Here is a 20,094-nt window from a genome sequence, read left to right as displayed (position 1 = left end):
CTGAGCCAAATAATAAAGATGCCATTTGCTAATCTGTTTGTCATTGAATATTAAATTGTTTAGAACACCTAGAAAAGTCCCAGGAGGAAGATGGAGCCAAAGGCGAAGAAGGAAGCCCCTGCCCCTCCCAAAGCCGAAGCCAAAGCAAAGGCTTTGAAAGCTAAGAAAGGGGTGCTGAAAGGCGTGCACAGTCACAAAAAAAGAAGATCCGCACGTCACCTACATTCCGACGACCCAAGACCCTGCGTCTCTGAAGGCAGCCCAAATATCCTCGAAAGAGCACCCCCAGGAGAAACAAGCTTGATCACTTGCCATCATCAAGTTCCCCTTAACTACTGAGTCAGCCATGAAGAAAATAGAAGACAACAACACACTTGTGTTCATTGTGGATGTCAAGGCCAATAAGCACCAGATCAAACAGGCTGTGAAGAAGCTCTATGACATTGATGTGGCCAAGGTCAACACCTTGATCAGGCCTGATGGAGAGAAGAAAGCATATGTTCGACTGGCTCCTGACTATGTATGATGCTTTGGATGTTGCCAACAAAATTGGGATCATCTAAACTGAGTCCAGCCGGCTATAAATCTAAATATAAATTTTTTCACCATAAAAAAAAAGAAAAGTCCCAGGAAAATAATAGATCCTCAAGAAATATGTCAAATCACTGATCAGGAACATCTAGATATGGCAGAAACATAGCATGACATCTCATTGCACCAGGAACTTCTTATTCACAGAACCTGATGGAAGTGAAGTGTCATTGTCATTTGTGGGAGTATCTATTTATTGTTTATCGGACTCTGCTTTGTGTGTAACATGGGATCTCTTTCATGGCTGGAACTTGAAAATAACTAACTGAACCCCATCCAGCAAAGTCACTCATTCGGTTTCCTAAGACAACTTCCTTAATTTTGGTCTAAACACTTGTGTTAGTCTTTGACAAATAAGTGATTAATCTTAGAGAAAAAAATTTCACAAACCAAAATTCTTTTAGACTGACTTATGCTCTAGTAGTAAATTGACTTTTTTGATCCATTAAAATAACCTTCATATTTTTATTTTTTTAGAAAATGAGTGAGTGTGCAAAGGGTGGGTGGGAGGGACAGAAGGAGAAGGAGAGAAAGAGAATCCCAGGCAGGCTCCATGCTGAGTGTAGAGCCTGACATAGGGCTTAATCTCACGACCCTGGATCATGACCTGAGCCAAAATCAAGATTTGATGCTCAACAGAATGAGCCACCTAGGTGCCCCTAAAATCACTTTCATATTTTTAAATAACAGTGGGATCCAGAATAAGATGTGTGCATGTCTGTGCCCATGTGAATGCACACAATGCTCACAGGCACATGTATGTTTGCACATTTAATCACCTTCTCTGGCTTTAATTTGCAATAAAAGATAGTGAGAGAATATGGCTATCATGTTTATATGCATGTGAGCATGCATGTAATATGTGTATATACTTTGTAATGATTTTTATTTTTTAAAATTTTTAAAAAGACTTTTTATTTTTTAAAAGATTTTATTTATTCATGAAAAACACATAGAGAGAGGCAGAGACACAGGCAGAGGAAGAAGCAGGCTCCATGCAGGGGGGTTGATGTGGGACTCGATCCCGGGACTCCAGGATCACACCCTGAGCCAAAGGCAAACGCTCAACCACTGAGCCACCCAGACGTCCCTGTAATGATTTTTTAAATACTGAAGTCCAAGAGCTGCAGGACTAGAATAGGATAGGTTTTTTTATACATTAATCTTGGTTATATCAGGATATTTATTTTCAGATTTTGTTATTGTTTGGGTCCTTGTTCAGAGATTCATGGCCTTTGTATGTGCACTCTACATTTTTCCAAGGCTATGCTTTATGACAGAGTTCCAGGGCTTCAGTCTACGAGCCTGTGTGTGTGCACATACACACGCACATGTGTTGAACACTACAGGCTTTGCCTACGAGTCCTCCATGCACCGGTAGAAGGCTAATTTAACATGGCCTGTGGCTTTGTCAACATCTCCTGACAAAGACTGAAATTCTACTTGTGGCTAGCTGGAAGAATATACTTAGAAAGGGTAAAATAGAACACCTGCCCTCTGGTTATTATCAGTAAACATAACTTGATTCCTTGAAATTTAAAAAAGATTGTAGTTGAGTGAAATGATATATTTAGACCTGACTGTTTTAATCCATTTCCCCGGGGGCTCCAAACCCTGTCCTTATTATTGATCCAGAGGAGAACTGAACGAGGAACCCAGCCTTCTGACACCATCATGGGACCCTTTTCCTAAAACATAGTTTTCCATCATTGTCATTACAATTTTGAGGAACGTTTTAACATGTAAGATGAAACCTATGTGTTATAAAATAGTATAAAATGTTGACAACACTATGTGCTTTACACAGGGTCTGTGATGCTCACAGGAGTAGTTTTTCTCAGCAGAAGTGAGGATAATTGGGTTTTCTTTGAGCATTGATTTTGATGGCATCTTTAGGACTTGACCAAGCATTAGGGTAAATGTGCTCCCCTCACTACACTGATTGGTGGAGAAAATGAAGCCAATTCAACTCTCCCTTCTAGCAACGTCACGTGAACCAGATTTCATCTTGTATTCTGTATCTTTGTTTTAACTTTACCTGATTTTCCCCACTTACATTTTTTATTATTTTAATTTCATTGTTCTTTATGTATTTTGAAAGTTGCCATAAACCTACTTTTTGAAGAAACTAGGATAACTTCCATTTTTTTCTAAAGATTTTATTTATTCATTTGAGAGTACACACGAGAGTGTGCAAGTGGGCAGAGGTAGAGGGAGAGAATCTCAAGAAGACTCCGTGTTGAGTGTGGAGCCCCACATGGGGGCTCAATCCCATTACCCTGAGATCATGACCTGAGCTGAAACGAAGTGTTGGATGCTTAACTGACTGAACCACCCAGGCATCTCTGGATAATTAACATTTAAAACACCAGGAAAAAAATATATGTGTAAATAAATTGCATCTAATGCTTTTGAAAATATGTACATTTAAAATACAAATAAATATAGATTGAATTTTAGAAATAAAGATATTAAATATAAATAAATACAAACATATTTTTAAAATATATATACTTAGGATACATTTTTTTAAAGGATACATAGTTTTAAGCATTGTACACACTGTTAAAATGTAAGTCATGGAGACAAAATTATAAAGAGTTAGGAATATGAAGAGGTTGATATTTTAAATAAAATCAAACAAAGAATCATTTCATTAGAAGAACAAGTAGACTTTCAGACAGAGGAAAACAGATACGGTATTTACACGTCTCTCTACTCCTGTGCTTTTCTGTTAACTCTGAATACACCAAGGATAAATATTATTGAAGATAATTACTTGCCTTGGGAAATATCATGGGTGTTTTTCCCCCCTCAAACACAAACAGTAGCCTGTTCTATTCCATCACACAATTTCTAAAATCAATCTTGTGAGGAGACAGCGTGGTCTTCAGCAATGTTTAGGATGCAGGACACGGACTTAAATTAAGCCTCAAGATGCCGAAAAAATGACTCCTGGGAGTGAAAGACTTCGAAGGTCAATAATCCTCTACATACTCACAAAATAGAAAACTTGCTCCTAAAAAATAACTCATTTCCTCAACAACAAGAAAAAGGTAGAGCGGATTTTAGGATAAATATTTTCTTGTACTTATGGTTGTTTCTGTGACAACTTCCATCACCCTTCAGAACAAGATAGTCCCTAATTGCAAACATTTTAAAGTAAAACTGCTGCACTTTATCTTTTCCCCCAAGATTTTAGTTTTAAGTCATATCCATACCCAATGTGGGGCTTGAACTCCTAAACCTAAAATCAAGAGTCACATGCTCTACAGACTGAGCCAGCCAGGTGCCCCTGCTGCACCTTCTTACGGAAAACAAACAAACGCTTTTAAGTATTGTAATGCAAATTATTGTTCCCCAAGATGTTGCAGAATTACCTTTGTACTTTTTTTTAATTGGAGTTCGATTTGCCAACATATAGCATATCACCCAGTGCTCATCCTGTCAAGTGCCCCCCTCAGTGACCGTCACCCAGTCACCCCAACCACCGGCCCACCTCCCTTTCCACTACCCCTTGTTCTTTTCCCAGAGTTAGGAGTCTCTCATGTTTGGTCACCCTCACTGATATTTTCACTCATTTTCTTTTGAAAAGAGTTCATATATAAATTGACCTATCATTTGCCTTTTCTGAAATGCAGGACATCGGTAGTTGGGTGGCTGGAGTTATTTGGCATAATATGTAGATAGAGACCTTGTATAGTGTTAGGGATAACAAAATATAGTGGTAATATGCTATATACACACACACATATGCATCTCTTTAGAGTGTATGAAATTTTTAAAGCACTTGGAAAATCAGTACTGCAAAATTCTTGATACTTTAGATACTTGTTTCTTCCAACATTAAACATTATCTTCCAATATTTAGGGAGTGCAAATCATTACTAAATTCAATTACATTTAAGTCAAGAATTTATCACTGATGATACTAGAATTACATTTTTTAGAAGCCTTTATTTATTTGTTAGAAAGAGAGAGAATGCACACAGAGGGGGAGGGAGAAGCAAACTCTCTGATGAGCAGATGTGGGGCTTGATCCCAGCACTGCAAGATCATGATCTGAGCCGAAAGCAGATGCTTAACCAACTGAGCCACCCAGGTGCCCCTAGAATTACATTTTTAAAAATTGGGCAAAATCAAGTGTTTATGAGGACATGAAGCAACAGAAGCTCTTGTCCACTGCTTATGGGAACATTTTATTCATATAATCATTTTGGAGAAAGGTTTGAGACTAAGATTAGAGAAAATTCTTCAGATTATACTGGAAGAAATATAGCAGAAAGATCAAGAAATAAGGTTTTTTTTTTTTTAGTTCATTATTTGTTTTGTGAAATAGCTTTAATTATACAAACACAAAGAGACTGATGAGATCATTTGAGTTGTCCTTCATGCCAGATTACAGCAGAGTGTCCTCTAGCACTTTGACATTTTGGGTGTTACTTTAGTCTTTGGGATACAAAGCTTTAGATAAAAGAGGGAAGGATTAGAGAAAAGAGCTAAATATCAACCATTCCCAGTAAAGAATAGTCTTTTATAATGTAGAAAAGAGATCCTTGATTGACAGTAAAAAGAAATTAAGCAAAAAAGTATTTTGAGCTCAGAATTTCCCAAGATCAGAAGTCTGAGCTGCAAGATTGAGATGTCTAAAAGCTAAATTGTGTGGCTAAACTTTTATTATAATCCTTGAATTTCATGAGAAAAAGATTCTGAGAGCAAAAAGATATGAATGGAAATTATGATTAAAAAAAAGAATGACTTCTTTTCTGAAGGTTCTTTGATAAATGGTGCTGGGAAAACTGGATGTCCATATGCAACAGAATGAACTATTTGACCCTTGTTTTATACCATACAGGAAAACCAACGCAAAACAGATTCAGAATTCAAACACAAACTTGAAGCTAAGAAACTCCTACAAGAAAACAGGAAAAGATGCATGGCATTGGTGTTGGCAATGGTCTCTTGGACGGGACAGTGAAAACACAAGCAACAAAAAGACAAATAGACAAACCATCAATCTGATAGGGGTTAAGCTCCAAAACATAAAAGGTACTTCTACAACTCAATAGCAAAATAAATGAATCATCCTAAATAACCCAATGAACAAATGGACAAAATACTTGAATAGACATTCCTCCATAGCAGACATACAAATGCCCAAGAGGAATATGAAAAGATGCTTACCATCACTCATGGGGAAAATGCAAATCAATATCCCAATGCGATATCTCCTCACTCCAGGTAGGATGATTATTATCAAAAAAGAAAAGATAAACGTTGGTGAGGATATGGAGGAAAGGAAACTCTTGTGTACTGCTGGTAAGAATGAGAAATGGAGCGCCACTATGGAACATAGACAGTATGGAAGTTCCTCAGAAATTAAAAATAGAACTACCCCTATGATTCAACAATCCCACTTTTGAATATATATACTCAAAAGAATTAAAATTAGATATTGAAGAGCTGCCTCCACACTCGTGTTAATTGTAGCATTTTCTACAATAGCCAAGATATGATACAGTCTAAATGCCCATCAGTAGATGAATGAGTAAAGAAAATGTATAGACCTACAATGGAATAATATTCAGCCTCAAAAAGGAGGAACCCATGCCACTGGCAGCAACATGGATAAACCCGGAAGACATTATGCTATGTGAAATAAGCCAGACACAGAAGGATAAAAATACTTGTATGAGGCATCTAAAGAAGTCAAGCATGTAAAAATGGTAGAAAGGTGGTTGCCAGGGGCTGGCAGAAATGGGGAGTTGCTAATCGATGGGAATAAAGTCTCAGGTATACAAGATGAGTAAGTTCTCAAGATCTGCTGTACAACATGCCCGTAGTTAACAATACTGAATCATGCACTTACTAAAATATACCTAGTGACTGATAAATTATAAAATAGTTTTTATTCAAACAAATACTGCGATAGATTTTGAGGAAGAATTTGTTGTTTTTTTTTAAGTAAATGAAAAGTTACACACTATCTCCAAGCAGTTAAAAATGAATTCTTAAGAATGAGAGTTAATACCACATGCTACTACCTGGACGTGATAACTATTCCCTTGGAAGATAATGTGAAAAAGAAAATATCAGAAGGAAACATATACTCTGACCTATTAATTGTTTTTCAGTGAAATAAACCAACATGTTATCTCACTTTAAAGGAAGCTAAGGATACATGAATGAAATGATACCAAGGAAGAAATTTCTTTAGACACAAACTATTTTTAAAATGTCATTTAATCAGTTTGATTTCTTAGACTTGATTTGATTGGTAGTCAATGATTCAGACAATCCCCCTCAACAAGCCAGGTGAATAACCTGCCATGAAGGATTTATTTTAGGAAGACAGACATAACATGGTCCCTTTTGCATGGTGGCAGTCATGACTCAGACTTCTGTTGGTACTAGCTTGCCTCCATGCATGGATGGCTGGGGATAAAAGCTTGAAGAAGCATCCATTCATGCAGGGTGCTAACACACGGAGAGGCTGATCACTCAGAATCCTTTAAGTAATATGCTCCAAGGAGTGAAGGGTTGTTGAAGTTCTCTTGGCTGGTAGTAAGTCTCCAAAGATAGCCATTTGGCATTCCTTCCCTCCTCTTTCCCTTTTTTTTTTTTTAAGATTTTATTTATTTATTCATGAGAGACACAGAGAGGCAGAGACACAGACAAAGGGAGAAGCAGGCTCCATGCAGGAAGCTCGACGTGGGACTCGATCCTGGGACCCCGGGATCATGCCTTGAGCCAAAGACAGACACTCAACCACTGAGCCACCCAGGCGTCCCATTTTTTAAAAAATATTTTATTTATTTATTCATGAGAAACAGAGAGACACAGGCAGAGGGAGACTTCCCTCCTCTTTCCACGCTCTGCTTCTTCACTTGAAGAGATGGCATATGGTTTACCCCATCCCCAGCCCTCTTGACTTTGGGCTGTCTTTAGGGACTTGCTTGACCACTAGAATGCAATGGAATCGATGTTCTGGGTTTTTAGAGGCTAGTGACAAGAAGCTGGTGGATTCTATCTTATTCTTGTTCTGGGGAAACCAGGGCATGTAAGGATTCTTGGCCACCCCTCAAATGTTCCACCCAGCCTCAGCTGAGATCTAACATGTGAGCCTCCAGTGCCAGCCTCTCTTTGATGGCAACGGTCTGTGAGGCCTCAAGTGTGAACTGTCTAGTTGAGCCCAGTCAATGCACAGGACTATGACAAGCGATAAAGTATTGTGTTAAACCCCTATGTCTGGGGGTGGGGGTTGGTTATGTAGCAATATATACCCACACATCTTGACTTCAAATGAGAATATTTAGCATTTTATCCTATCCATTCAGCATTTTAAAAAATCTCCAAAAGTATCTTCTTGGCATGTTTCTTGTTGTTGTTCATCTAATTAGCACCCTGTTAAATGATATGCCAAGAGTGTCTTTACTTTGGGCTACATTTCTTGTGTAGGTGTATGTTTGCTGCAAGGCTGTCAACTCAATGATGCTACAAACCTCTAAATTCCTTCAAGACTGCTGCGCACATTACTTTCTGGCATGCTTTGATTATATCCCCTCTGCTGTCTGTCCCTGGACTATTTATAGTAAAAATTGATGTAGTGGAGGAAGCCAAAAAAAGAGCCTACAAATAATATCAAAGCAAAATATGAATTTCTCTCTCTCCTTGTCATATTAGCCATTAATAACACAATCTGTTGATTCTCTCCTAAGATCAATTTCCTCAAAATATACTACAGTTTCTCCTGTATGAGACTGAAATATTGGCTTCAATTTGCATTTTTCCTGATTACCAGTGAGGCTGAACATTTTTTTTACCACGTGTTTATTGCTTTTCAGGTGAATTGCTCATACATATTTTGTGCATTACCGATTTTTAGGATTTCTTTATACTGGCTGCTTGAATAAGCTATAAAGATACTCCTTGTCTGTGTCTTACATTTTGAAGCTGTTTATAACTTATTTTATTGTGCAGGTGTAGTGACATTTCCTTTATGATTGTGCTGCTTTAAGAAAATCTTCTTTACCCTAATATCCTAAGGATAATTATATTTCCCAGACATTTTAGATTAGCTTTACTCATTGAGGTGGTTAGAATATTTGGGCTTGACTTTGGTATGTAATATGAGAAAGGAATATATGTATTTTTTCCCTGGATGTTAAGTTTTCCCATTAGCATTTGATAAGAAGCCATCATTTCCAGTGATTTGTAACACTGCTACTTTCAGAAATCAGGCCTACACACATCCCTGAGTATGTGTCTGGAGTCAGTCAGGCTCTTTTTCGGTGGTCTCTTTATCTGTTAATACCATGGTCCTTTAAAACGTAATATTTAAAAATGGTTTCTAGTTATCTCACAGCATGTTTTGCTATTATGAATGGAAGACTTTGGTTTTTGATATTTTGATTTTGATTAATGAATAATTAATTATTTTTTCACTTTGGCATATCAAAGGAAATAGTGCATCTAGCCAAAGGCAGTGATGGACTGCCTGATTTTTAACCCCAGCACTACCACTTGGTAGTGGAGTGATGTGCAATTTTACTAACTTTTGCTTTATGCAGTCTGGGCCTAAGTTAATAAAAGCAATAATGTTTACAGTTATACCGCTAATTGACTTTAATATCCCTTTTAACTATATCACTTGCTAATTTTCTTTGTGGCAGACATTGCAGACTTGAGATAGTAAGTATTTCAGTTAAATGAAAGTGTTATGATTAATCTTGATAGGTGAGAGGGAGTTTTGCTAAATGACATAGGTATTACATTATGATTGCTCCAGCCGAGGGACCAGAAGAAAGGTACATTTAAACCAAAATTGAAATATGTTTTTCCACTGTTCTATGTCACTTAGTTTCAGCATGTTTAGTATAACATTTTTCTCAGGCTGCGCACCCCTGCACACACTCATCTGATGCTCTGTTTTAGTACAAAAAGAATGGTTTTCCAATTTGACCATTATTTCTGAAACCCTGATTTTTTTTGTAGGGATAAATAAATCCCCCCACAAATGTATAACTCCTCCATTAATATTGGTTCTCGCATGTAAGGATTTCACTTCCAAAAACCCATGTGATTGACTGAAGTCAAGTGACTTGTGATGACATGTAAGCAGAAGTGACCTGTGCTTCTGGATCAGAGAACTGAATTGTTGACGTGAAACCCTCCAGAGACTTTTTTCTCTTTTGGTAATAGTTGCAAAGATGGCTGTCCCCTTGGCCTGTATCCCTGATCACAGATCTTCAGGGCCACCTGTTGCATGGATTTGGGGGTAAAATATAACTAAGCCACTGTAATTTGGGGTTATTTCTTCCCACATCCAGCCCAATCTGACTAGGAGGGTCTGCTTTCATGGAAACGAACATGTGGTATCAACACCAATGGTACTTAATAGGCAGACTGCAGCTAAATTGCTACTGAATACTGTATTAATGGCCATTCATCTTATTCTGTGATGAAATTTTTGATAAAACTGTGTGTGGTCTTAAATAATTTGGGAGGTAAAAGAGCATAGATCCCATTCAGGACATATAGAGCTGAAAGAGGCAAGTGCTTTTTATCCTCAAGTGGTGAAAGATAAAAATCAGAAAGTCTTTGTTCAAGAAAGGATGATAGAGCTTATGTAGCAAGGATCAAATCAAGGGTATGGCTTCTGCCCATTGTTAGAACTTCTAAGTGGATTAAAAAGACACATGGATTTTTTTTTAGTTTGAGAGACAGAATGTGTGTACAATCAAATGTATCTTTTGACAAGTTCTTTTGATAAGGTCATGCTTTTTAGTTATTTCTTAGCGATCCCAAAGTGATTTGGCCATATCTACAGTATATTCCTTTAACAAAATTGCTCTGATTGAATGGATTCTAAAGAAACCTTCAACAATTTTTTACATGCTTAATTTACTAGGTCTGCTCACTCCTAACCAAGTTGTCTTTCTTTTTTGGTGTAAATATTTGTTAATTTTCTTTCCAAACTGGTGTCATTCCTTCTGGCAACAAATTGATTTCATTCAGTACTCAGAATTTCTTACATAGATCGAGATGCACACTTTTTAGAGACATTTGCATAATCTTAATAACAAAATCCATACTTAAGCAAATATTTTGCTACATCCTAAGCCTAGGGGCTACTCCTATTGGATATTGCAATTTCCTAGAGTACCCTGGGTGAATGTATTTTTGTTTTTAATAATTTCATTTTGGATTGTTGCTAGTATATAGAAATTGAAATTGGCTTTTAAAATATTCTAGTATCCCATCACCTTGTTGAATTAGTTTATTTAATAGTGTTTTTAGTTATTCCTTAGAATTTTATATATAAAAAAGATCAGTTTTAGAGCAAGTTTTAGGTTTGTAAGAAAACGAGAGAAGCAATTTCCCACATACTTTCTCCAATACATGTGTAGCCTTCCCATTGTCAGTATTCACCACCAGAGTGGTATAACTCATGAACCTGCAGTGACACATCATTATTACCTGAAATTCCATTGTTTACATTAAGGTTAATTCTTGGTGTCATATGTTCTATGGATTTGGAAAAATGTAGAATGACCTGTGTCCATTGTTACAGTATCATATATTTTTACTGACCTAAAAATCCTCTGTACTCCCTGCCACCCCAAATCCTGGGAAACCACTGATCTTTTTTTTTTTTTTTTAAGATTTTATTTATTTATTCATGAGAGACACAGAGAAAGAGAGAGAGAAAGAGAGAGGCAGAGACACAGGCAGACAGAGAAACAGGCTCCAAGCAGGGAGCCCGACGTGGGACTCGATCCTGGGACTCCAGGATCACGCCCTGGGCCAAAGGCAGGCACTAAACTGCTGAGCCAACCAGGGATCTCCCCACTGATCTTTTTAATGTCTCCATTAGTGGTGTCTTTTCTAGAATGTCATATCGTTGGAATCATACGGTATGTAGCCTTTACAGATTGGCTTCTTTCATTGAGCAATATGTGCTTAACTTCTTTCATGTCTTTTAATGACTTGGTTGCTTATTTCTTTTTTAGCACTGAGTAATATTCCATTGGATGGACCACAGTTTATTTATCCATACGTACTGAAGGGCATCTCAGTTGCTTCCAGGTTTTGGCAGTTACGGATAAAGCTCTATAAACATCCACATTGAGGTTTTTGTTTGGACATAGTTTTCAGCTCCTTTGGGGAAATATCGAGGAGTGTGATTGTTGGCTATTACAAGGGTATGTTTAGTTTTGTAAGGAGTTGCCAAACTCTCCCATTCTTGTCAGCAGTGAACGAGAGTTTCTGTTGCTCCACATCCTCATTAGCATTTGATGTTATTAGTGATTTTGGATTCGGTGCATTCTAAAGGTTTGTTTGCATTTCCTGAGGACTTGTGATGTGGAATATCTTTTCACATGTTGACCTGCTATCTGTTTATCTTCTTCGGTGAGATGTCTGTTGATGTCTTTGTCCTGCTTTATAATCAGGTTTTCTTATTGTTGAGTTGTATGAGTTCTTTGTATATTTTAGATAATAGTCCTTTATCAGATGTGCCTTTGCAAAAATTTCCTTCCTGCTTGGGGCTTGTGTTCTCATTATCTTGACATTGTCTTTCCTCTACTGAGTTTTTAAGTTGTGTTATACTTTTCAACTCGAGTTTCCATTTATTTCTTTTTTATAAGTTCTGTCTTTTTGAGACATTGTCACGTCTCTAGTTTTTAAAATATTTTTTGCCTTTTTAACATCTCTAGTGTCTAATATATCTATAACATCTAATATCTGTGCTCAGATTGTTAAATTATATATTTTAGTCTGAAAAGTATTGGATTTTGTCAAATGCTGCTTAGACATTACCCCTGGGTCAGCATAAGCCACATTTTGCTCGACATCTGTGCTTAAGCCCTGTTGGCCAGCCAGATTTTAGCTTTTACCATTTTATGTATGTATGGCTTGGAGGCTTCTATTACAGTTCAAGTTTAGGTCTTTGCCGCGTGTTCAGACAGGGATTAGCAGTTTGGAAATCCCTCTCCAGTCACTCCTGGAAGGGCACAGTCTTGGACATGCCTGCAATATTCAAGACTACCAGGGATGGTTGTGATTTTATTTTTAAGCCCAGTCTCCTAAGGGTGACCCCTGAGTTGCTTATTGTTCAGTCAGTGTTGTGTTAGAGCTTGTGCTTGATCCTCTAGTGAGAATGAGCCTTCCGTCCTTTGTTGATGGGTATGTGATTTGGGGATTGTTTCTACTTACCTCTGTGTCACAATGAGTTCTAATTTCTCCTGAGTTGGGTGCAGCTTAGCACTTAGACATAGCCTTCCCAACCCTCAAAGTTTGAATGTGAAACCAGATGGCTTTTTTTTTTATTTCACCCATTTATTTGAGAGAGTGCCCAAGAGAGAGATAGCAGAGTGAGTGAGAGACCATGAGCTGGGGGAAGGGGCAGAGGGAGAAGAACCAGCAGGCTCCCTACTGAGCAGGGAGCCCAGTGTGGGACTTGATCCCAGCACCCTGGGATCATGACTTGAGCTGAAGGCAGACACTCAACCAATTGAGCCCCACAGGAACCCCCCGAAGATGACTCTTACTATGTCTTTCCTTGATCTGTTCAACTTTTAAGTGCCCTAATATTGTGTTGTTTGCTACCGTTATCATGGAGCTATGTGCTCCCTGTTAAACACTCCACCAGATCTCACCTGTTTGTCAATCTCTTTAAGTATAGATATCTTGAAATCCTTTCCCAAGCAAAGCAGAATAGCAGTCTATTCTATATAGCAGTCATCTGTACAGCTGGCCTTTCTGGGGGCTTCTATGGGAAGAAATTCTTGGATATTGTCCAGGAGCTGCAGGTAAGGACAGTGGTCCTTTCTCCCTTGCTCTAAAAGCAGGTGTTGGATGGCTAGTATAACCATGGCTGGCTTCTCCCTCCAGTATGAAACTTTCACCTTAAGAGTAAGCTGGGGCAAAGACAATTAGGGCCAGCCACTCTTGGGTTGCCACACTTGGGGTGGAGCTTCCATCCTATGTGGGGAAAAAGAGCCTGGTCCTCTCAGCTATGCCTTCTAGGAAAACTGCTTCTTTCATTAGGAGCTGCAGGAAATCAGAAATGCTAGTGACTTATTCCTTTTGCAAAGAACTATGGTCCAAGCCTGTGAGCTACAGGAAGAGGGAACCTGTATTTTCAGCTTCCCCACACAGAGTACTGCTTTTGCCACACTGAGCTGGGGGCATGTGGGTCATGGGTCAAATGCCACAAAGTTTCACTATTTTGTCATGCACACAGACCTTGCTTTCTATGCCAATACCCACTAAAGGAATCAGGGATTCTTGGAGGAGATAGAGAAACTTCAGGATAAGCCTAGAACATCTTGTGCCAAAAAGTAAATCAGTGTTTAAAATATTACAGGGACATGTCAGGAGCCAATTTGCAGGGGTTCCCTGCAGGCAAAATTGGGAACAATCCGAGCAGAAAATGATAGATAGTAACAGAACATGCACTGAATTAAATAAGCAAATATAAGTCTATACTGATAGAAATAAATGAATGTTGGGAAAGAGAAAGCTGTCATGTAGAGCGGAAGATTAATAAATATAGAAATGCTATTTTATTATAAAATCACTTTTTTGCAACCATCACAGTAATGATTGATGCTGGCAGGTATCATTAATAGATGCTAAATACAGTGGATAAAATTTTGATGAACAGAATATTTACATAATCTCAAAGTATCTCCCTCAAATTACTTATTACAAAAGAAAAAATAGTAACTTTATGGGGAAGAAAACTGGTCAACACCATCTAATGAAATGATCAACTTTGCATCACCAACAAATTGACAAGCTGACATCCTGCATCTTCTAAAATAATGCAATGGGAAGACACAGCATCTAGTCTGTGGATTTCCTGCTAAAAATGCATAACCTGGATCCAGTCACAAGGAAACATCAGGGAAATATAAGTGGAAGGATATTCTGTAACATAACTGGCCTGTGTCCTTCAAAAATTTTGAGGTCACAAAAGACCAAAAAAAGGCTGAAAATGGTTTCATATTAAAGGTGAATAAAGGTACATAACAACTGAATGTGACTCTGGATTGGACTTGATTCAAGAAAAAAATTATTAAGCAGGACATTATTAGGACAATTGGTAACTCTTGAGTATGAAATGTATAATATATGAGAGTCCAGTATTAGAGTTAAGTGTCCTGGTTTTGATAAATATTATTGTGATTGCCTAAGAGAACAGCCATATTTAGGAAATAGTCACTTTATTTGTGGAAAAAGAGATGTGATGTTTGTAAATTATGCTCAGGTCATTCAGAAAAAGATATGCATGCATTTGAAAATTCATCATGGGTCATCAGAAAAGTACATAGTATTTGACCACTATATGGAATTTATTTTAGAATAAATGGCAGGGGTGCCTGGGTGGCTCAGTCAGTTAAGTGTCCAACTCTTGGTTGCCACATAGGTCATGATCTTAGGGTCCTCAGATAGAGCCCTGTGTTGGGCTATGTGCTCAGCGAGGAGTCGGCTTGAGACTCTCTCTTTCCCTTTGCCCTCTCTCTCTCTCTCTCAAAAAAAAAAAAAAGCAATGTAGAAAAATCCATTTGCATTCCTATTAAACAACAGGTTAATTTTAATCATTTGTTTCAGTAAAAACAGCTTCAGTCTGCACTCCCCTGAATGATAGAATGCTTAAGGAAACTGCTTAATCGACCTGATGTAATATTATGTACCCACTAAATATCATTACAAAATACATGGTTAACATAACCATATAAAAGCATTGATGATAGCTGTGTAAAATTAGTATGTGAGCTTGGAGTGGAAAGAAATTTGAAAATAATTTAATTTGTGATGGAATTCTGAGCATCTTTCTCTACTTTCTTAGTCTTGGGTTAATGTTCTTTCATAGAAAGCGAATAAAAAAGCCGAACAGATCAGTCTTAGAGTCCAACACAAATACACTGCGAATATTCTGAGCCTACAGCCATTGAATTCAAGTGAATTCATTTTTATGGGCATTAAATGAAATGGAAACAATGAGGGTTGTAGCGCTCAACCAATTTGGATTGAGGAGGGATTACCCATTTGTTAGGAAAATGTAACTCCAATCTTTGCCTTCTCCTATTGTCTCACGGCCCCTGCCACAGCCACACTGAGTCCACGAAAAGACCACTCCAATTTCCTTGTTTTCTTGGAGAAGCAGGTGCAGAGAGAAGCTCTTCCCAAGTTCTATTTGCTTTGTTTGGTATAATTAAGCTCAGCTGGATACGTTCATGATATGTACTCTGCAGTGGAGGATGAAACAAAGGTTTTGGCATGGATTTTTTTTTAAAAGCTCCAAAAGCACAACAACAACAACAACAACACGCACACACACACCTCATGTGTAAACCGCTGGTGTTCTAACCATGAGCACAAAGCCAATCAAAGGAGGGGATAAAAGGGTAAAAAAAAAAAAAAATCAGTTTCTGAATGTGTGTTGACAAAATTATCAGAGATAGGACAGTTCTAAAAAATAATGGGGAAAAAAGGACATAATTTTGTAATTGGAGGAGTCAATACTAGATAAAACACTGTCTACACAGAACTTCAGCTTTATTCTTGTAAGTATATTTTCAGATCTCTATAAACCATAAATCCAATTAATATCCTGAATGTAGGTTCAAAAGTACTGCAAAACCAACCAAAACTAGTACAAAATAAGGCAGGTTTTAAGGCTGGTTGTTTTTATTTGCCAATTTTAAGAACATACTACCTGGGAAGAATATCACTGAGTACTTAGGTGGGGGTGTTAGGAAGGGGATTTCATGGCGGGAATTCCTGTTAAGCATTGAGAGCGCTCTCTCTGACAGGCAGGAGGCATCCCTTGGTCTGTTCATAACTGGTTGAAACAAATCCTAATGTTCCTTCGTCAGGAAAGAGTCTTCAGTCAGGCCGAACACCAGCCGAGTATATCTGGGGTCATTCCTGTTCTTAAACAAGGCTGGTGGATTAGAATAACTTTAAGAGAAACTGTTTTTCTTTTGATATCTCTTAGGCAAGTACTGCTGTAAGGGGAGATTTTTTTTTCCTTTTACACAAATATAAAGAGGGTTTTCTAGGAGATGATCTTGGAGAATATAGAATATTGTCAAATGTGTTTATTCCCAATGAAATTAAGTCTGAGGAAGTCTATTTCAAAAACAATCCAATCCATGAATTACATAAACAGTGGTTAAAAATGACTAAAGAAAATCTCAAGGGGGAGCACCAGCCCGGGCTCCATCTAAATCAGAAATCAGCCATCCCAAGTGGATGTCTTCACCACTTCATCATACATATGAAATACATTGGATGTATAGACACATACATTTATAATATAACGTATATTTTAGGTATATAAAAATGTAGTTAACTTTAAAGTATAAAAGTATTAATACAAGAAAAACCTACCTCCATTCAGTTCCAGAAATCACACGGTACTTGTTCCTTTGAAGTCCTGATCATCACCTTGCTTTACTTCCGTTTTATCATACTGAGTTTTAGTTTTAAGACCCTCAAATCAGGCTTGATCCCACAATGTTATTAAATTTATGAAGTACCATACCACGGAGAGGGTTTTAGAATCTAGGAAATAAGGCAAACGAGGCATTTTTATGAACTCAAAGAATGAAATACTTTGCATTCAAGGTGGGGAGGGGGAGAAAAAGACTATAATACAAGGAAGATTTTTTTCCTCCCCTAAAACTTAACTGTTTTTCTTCTATGCTCGTAGGAGGTTGTCTGGGTGGGGCGCTGCAAAAGACAAATCAACAAGCGAAAAACAAGTTTATTAACATGTGCGTCTCCCATACTTAGCAGTACTTGGTGGTAAGGAACCCACAGGGGTGGCTAGACCTTGGGCTTATATAGGATCAGAATAAAAAGAACCATACCTTATCAGAGAGGTGACAAGACAAAGGAAAAGGACTTTGAGTTTCTAGGGCAGTAAACTACGGTAAGTTAAGGGCCCCTTAGTAATGTTGGTTAGATCCCAGCATGTCATCTCAGAGCTGACTGGGGTCTAGACTTGTGTCCAGTGACAAACACCTGTCCTTCCTGGCAGAGAAGGGAGAGGCGACACCTTCACAAATTTATGTCCTGCTTTTAGGCAAATGAGAGGACAGAGAGCTTTTCTCGCCTCTGCTTCTAGGTTGCTTTTAGCTCAAAATAACCCTTATGCCAAAGTGGTATATTCTGCTACTCTTGACTGTCAAACAAGAATAGTTAAAAAAAAAAATTAGGGGCACCTGGGTGGTTCAGGCGATTAAGGTCTGACTCTTGATTGCGGCTCAGGTCATAATCCCAAGGTTGGGACATCCAGCCCCATGTCGGACCTGCACTGGATCCTGCTCTGGATCTTGGGATTCTCTCTCTCTCCCACTTCTTCTGCCCCTCCCCCAACCTCCACCCTCTCCCAGCCTCTCTTAAAAAAAAAAAAAAAGTAGAAGGTGGAATAAGAAAAAGGAACTTAGGGTATGGGCTCTGGAAACTAGAGTAACAATTCAGTGTTATTATGCAGATTGATTTTTGTGAAGTAAACACTGGCAAACACGTCTCCATAAATCTGTGTCGTAGAGTGGTTTAATTTCCTTAGTGCTGGAAGTTGTCATTAACAGACTCAATAGGATGATGAGGACTTGAAGAGAAAGAGGAATCCATGGGACAGACTGAGGTAACTTTACCTCTGTACAGAATTTTGGAAGCTGAAAAACAAGGCCGTAGGTAGAAAGCCCAAATTATCTTCAGGCTTCCAGTATAGAGAAAAAATCAGCGATATCTAGAAAAGAGCAATTTGCATTTTAAGGTGTATCCAATGATCTGAGAGATAGCAACATATCAGGTGAATAATAACTTCACCTGCTGCAAGCTTTTCTTAACATCTCTATTTAGTGCTTGAATGCACCCTTCTATTCTGTTCTATCTGCTACTCTCCCAAAGTACCGAGCCCTGCACAATATCTAAAGTCATCATTTTAAGGCTAACTACATCTAATTCTTAGCATGGGTTGTAGGTGTGTAGACAAACTCTCCGAAAAGCTGTATTTCCACATCTTGTGGGTTTTTTTTTTTCCATATCACAGTGAAACTGTAAATTGCAAATGTCTTTACTTCTCAGATTGTATGCTGGGTCCCCTGCAGTGACAGGAATAATATTTGCTTATCATCAGAAGGTCAGAATCTCCTTACCTATGTGGCCAGGGAAGCACCGTTCCTACTACCCAAATTGGATCCTTTTCTTAAAAAGCTGCATCTTCTTTGCCTGAGGGCATTCTTCTGATATTCACATATTTCAAAGCAAGCTTCATTATCCAGAAAAGAAAAATTATGATTGTCTTTGCTTCTCCCAAACTATAAAAACTCAAAAGAACCTTCGTCTATGTCAAGTCACCTGAATTTTCCCCCATTTAAGTAGCTGATTTATTCAATAACAGTAGTACAGGAATATTTCTCAGACACTTACTCTTCAGAAAGATATCACAATTCTATCTAGCCCTTTGGAGGGTTTTACTGCATACCAGGCTCACATTGCCTGTAAGGATTAATTTTATGTCAGTTTGGTGAGATCCTGGCACCTGGACAGGTGGTGAGACATCAGTCCAGATGCTACTATGAAGGTATTTTTTCCATGTGATTAACGTTTAATTCAGAAGAATTTGGATAAAGCAGATTAACCTCTATAATGTAGGTGGGCCTCATTCAATCAGTTGAAGGCCTTAAGAGGAAGAGTCTGAGGATGGAAGAGGGGATTTTGCTAGCAGACTACTTTTGACACTCAAACTGCAGCATCAACTATTCCCTGGGCTTCCAGCCTGCTCTGCAAATTTCAGACTTGCCAGCCCAACCATAACATGAGCCAATCCCTTTGAATCCATCTCTTTGTCTATATGGCTAGTGGAATGTCCACACATCCTATTGGTTCTATTTTTCTGTACAACTCCGGCTAGTAGACTGCCCCTCTCTAGCACTGCTTCAGTACTTAAAACAATAGCAACAACAACAACAAAAACCATTTAAATACACTGAACTAGATGGTCTTCACATTACCCTCAGCTTTATCAAACTCTACACAAGCACCTGATCTTCCTTTTCTAGAACATTTATGTTAGAAAGCTTTTTAGTTTTTTTTTTTTTTTCCTGTCTCTCTGAGATGTTAAGTCTCTGAAAAAGCCTCTTGTTGGTTTTGCAGCCCATCTTTTTGAATGTAAAATATCGAGGAAGATAGCACCAAGGGCTTTCCCAGTTTCTACGAGATGGTAAGAGCCCAATTTGGACGTGGGCCTTGCTCCTGGTTGTAAAACTACTTAGTGTCACAAAGCTACTACAGAGTGTAATCTTCCTTTGGGTAAATCTAATCAGCAAACACAGATGACTTGCTCTGCCTCTCACACCAGCACTTAGAAACTCTCTCCTGCCCTGGGTTTGAGTGTTGAGCTCAGAGTGGGGGGTGTTCCCTATCCCCCACAGCAATCGCCTCAAACAGAGTCTTCCTGCCCTGTTCAATATGGAGATG

At 38.3% G+C, this 20,094-nt stretch overlaps 1 long non-coding RNA gene across 1 annotated transcript; it reads right to left on the bottom strand.

Moving 5' to 3' along the window:
• Positions 1-14,140: 14,140 nt before the first annotated feature.
• Positions 14,141-19,092, bottom strand: LOC140594930 (uncharacterized). Its single transcript, XR_011996202.1, has 2 exons — positions 16,996-19,092; positions 14,141-15,848 (listed from the first exon to the last, which is right to left on the bottom strand). It is a non-coding gene; the product is annotated as an uncharacterized lncRNA (long non-coding RNA).
• Between the last annotated feature and the right edge of the window lie 1,002 nt (positions 19,093-20,094).

This window comes from Vulpes vulpes, chromosome 12, assembly GCF_048418805.1.
Source record: "Vulpes vulpes isolate BD-2025 chromosome 12, VulVul3, whole genome shotgun sequence".
Taxonomy (NCBI): domain Eukaryota; kingdom Metazoa; phylum Chordata; class Mammalia; order Carnivora; family Canidae; genus Vulpes; species Vulpes vulpes.
Note: the sequence above shows the minus strand (reverse complement) of the source record. Positions and strands in the feature narration are given on the sequence as shown.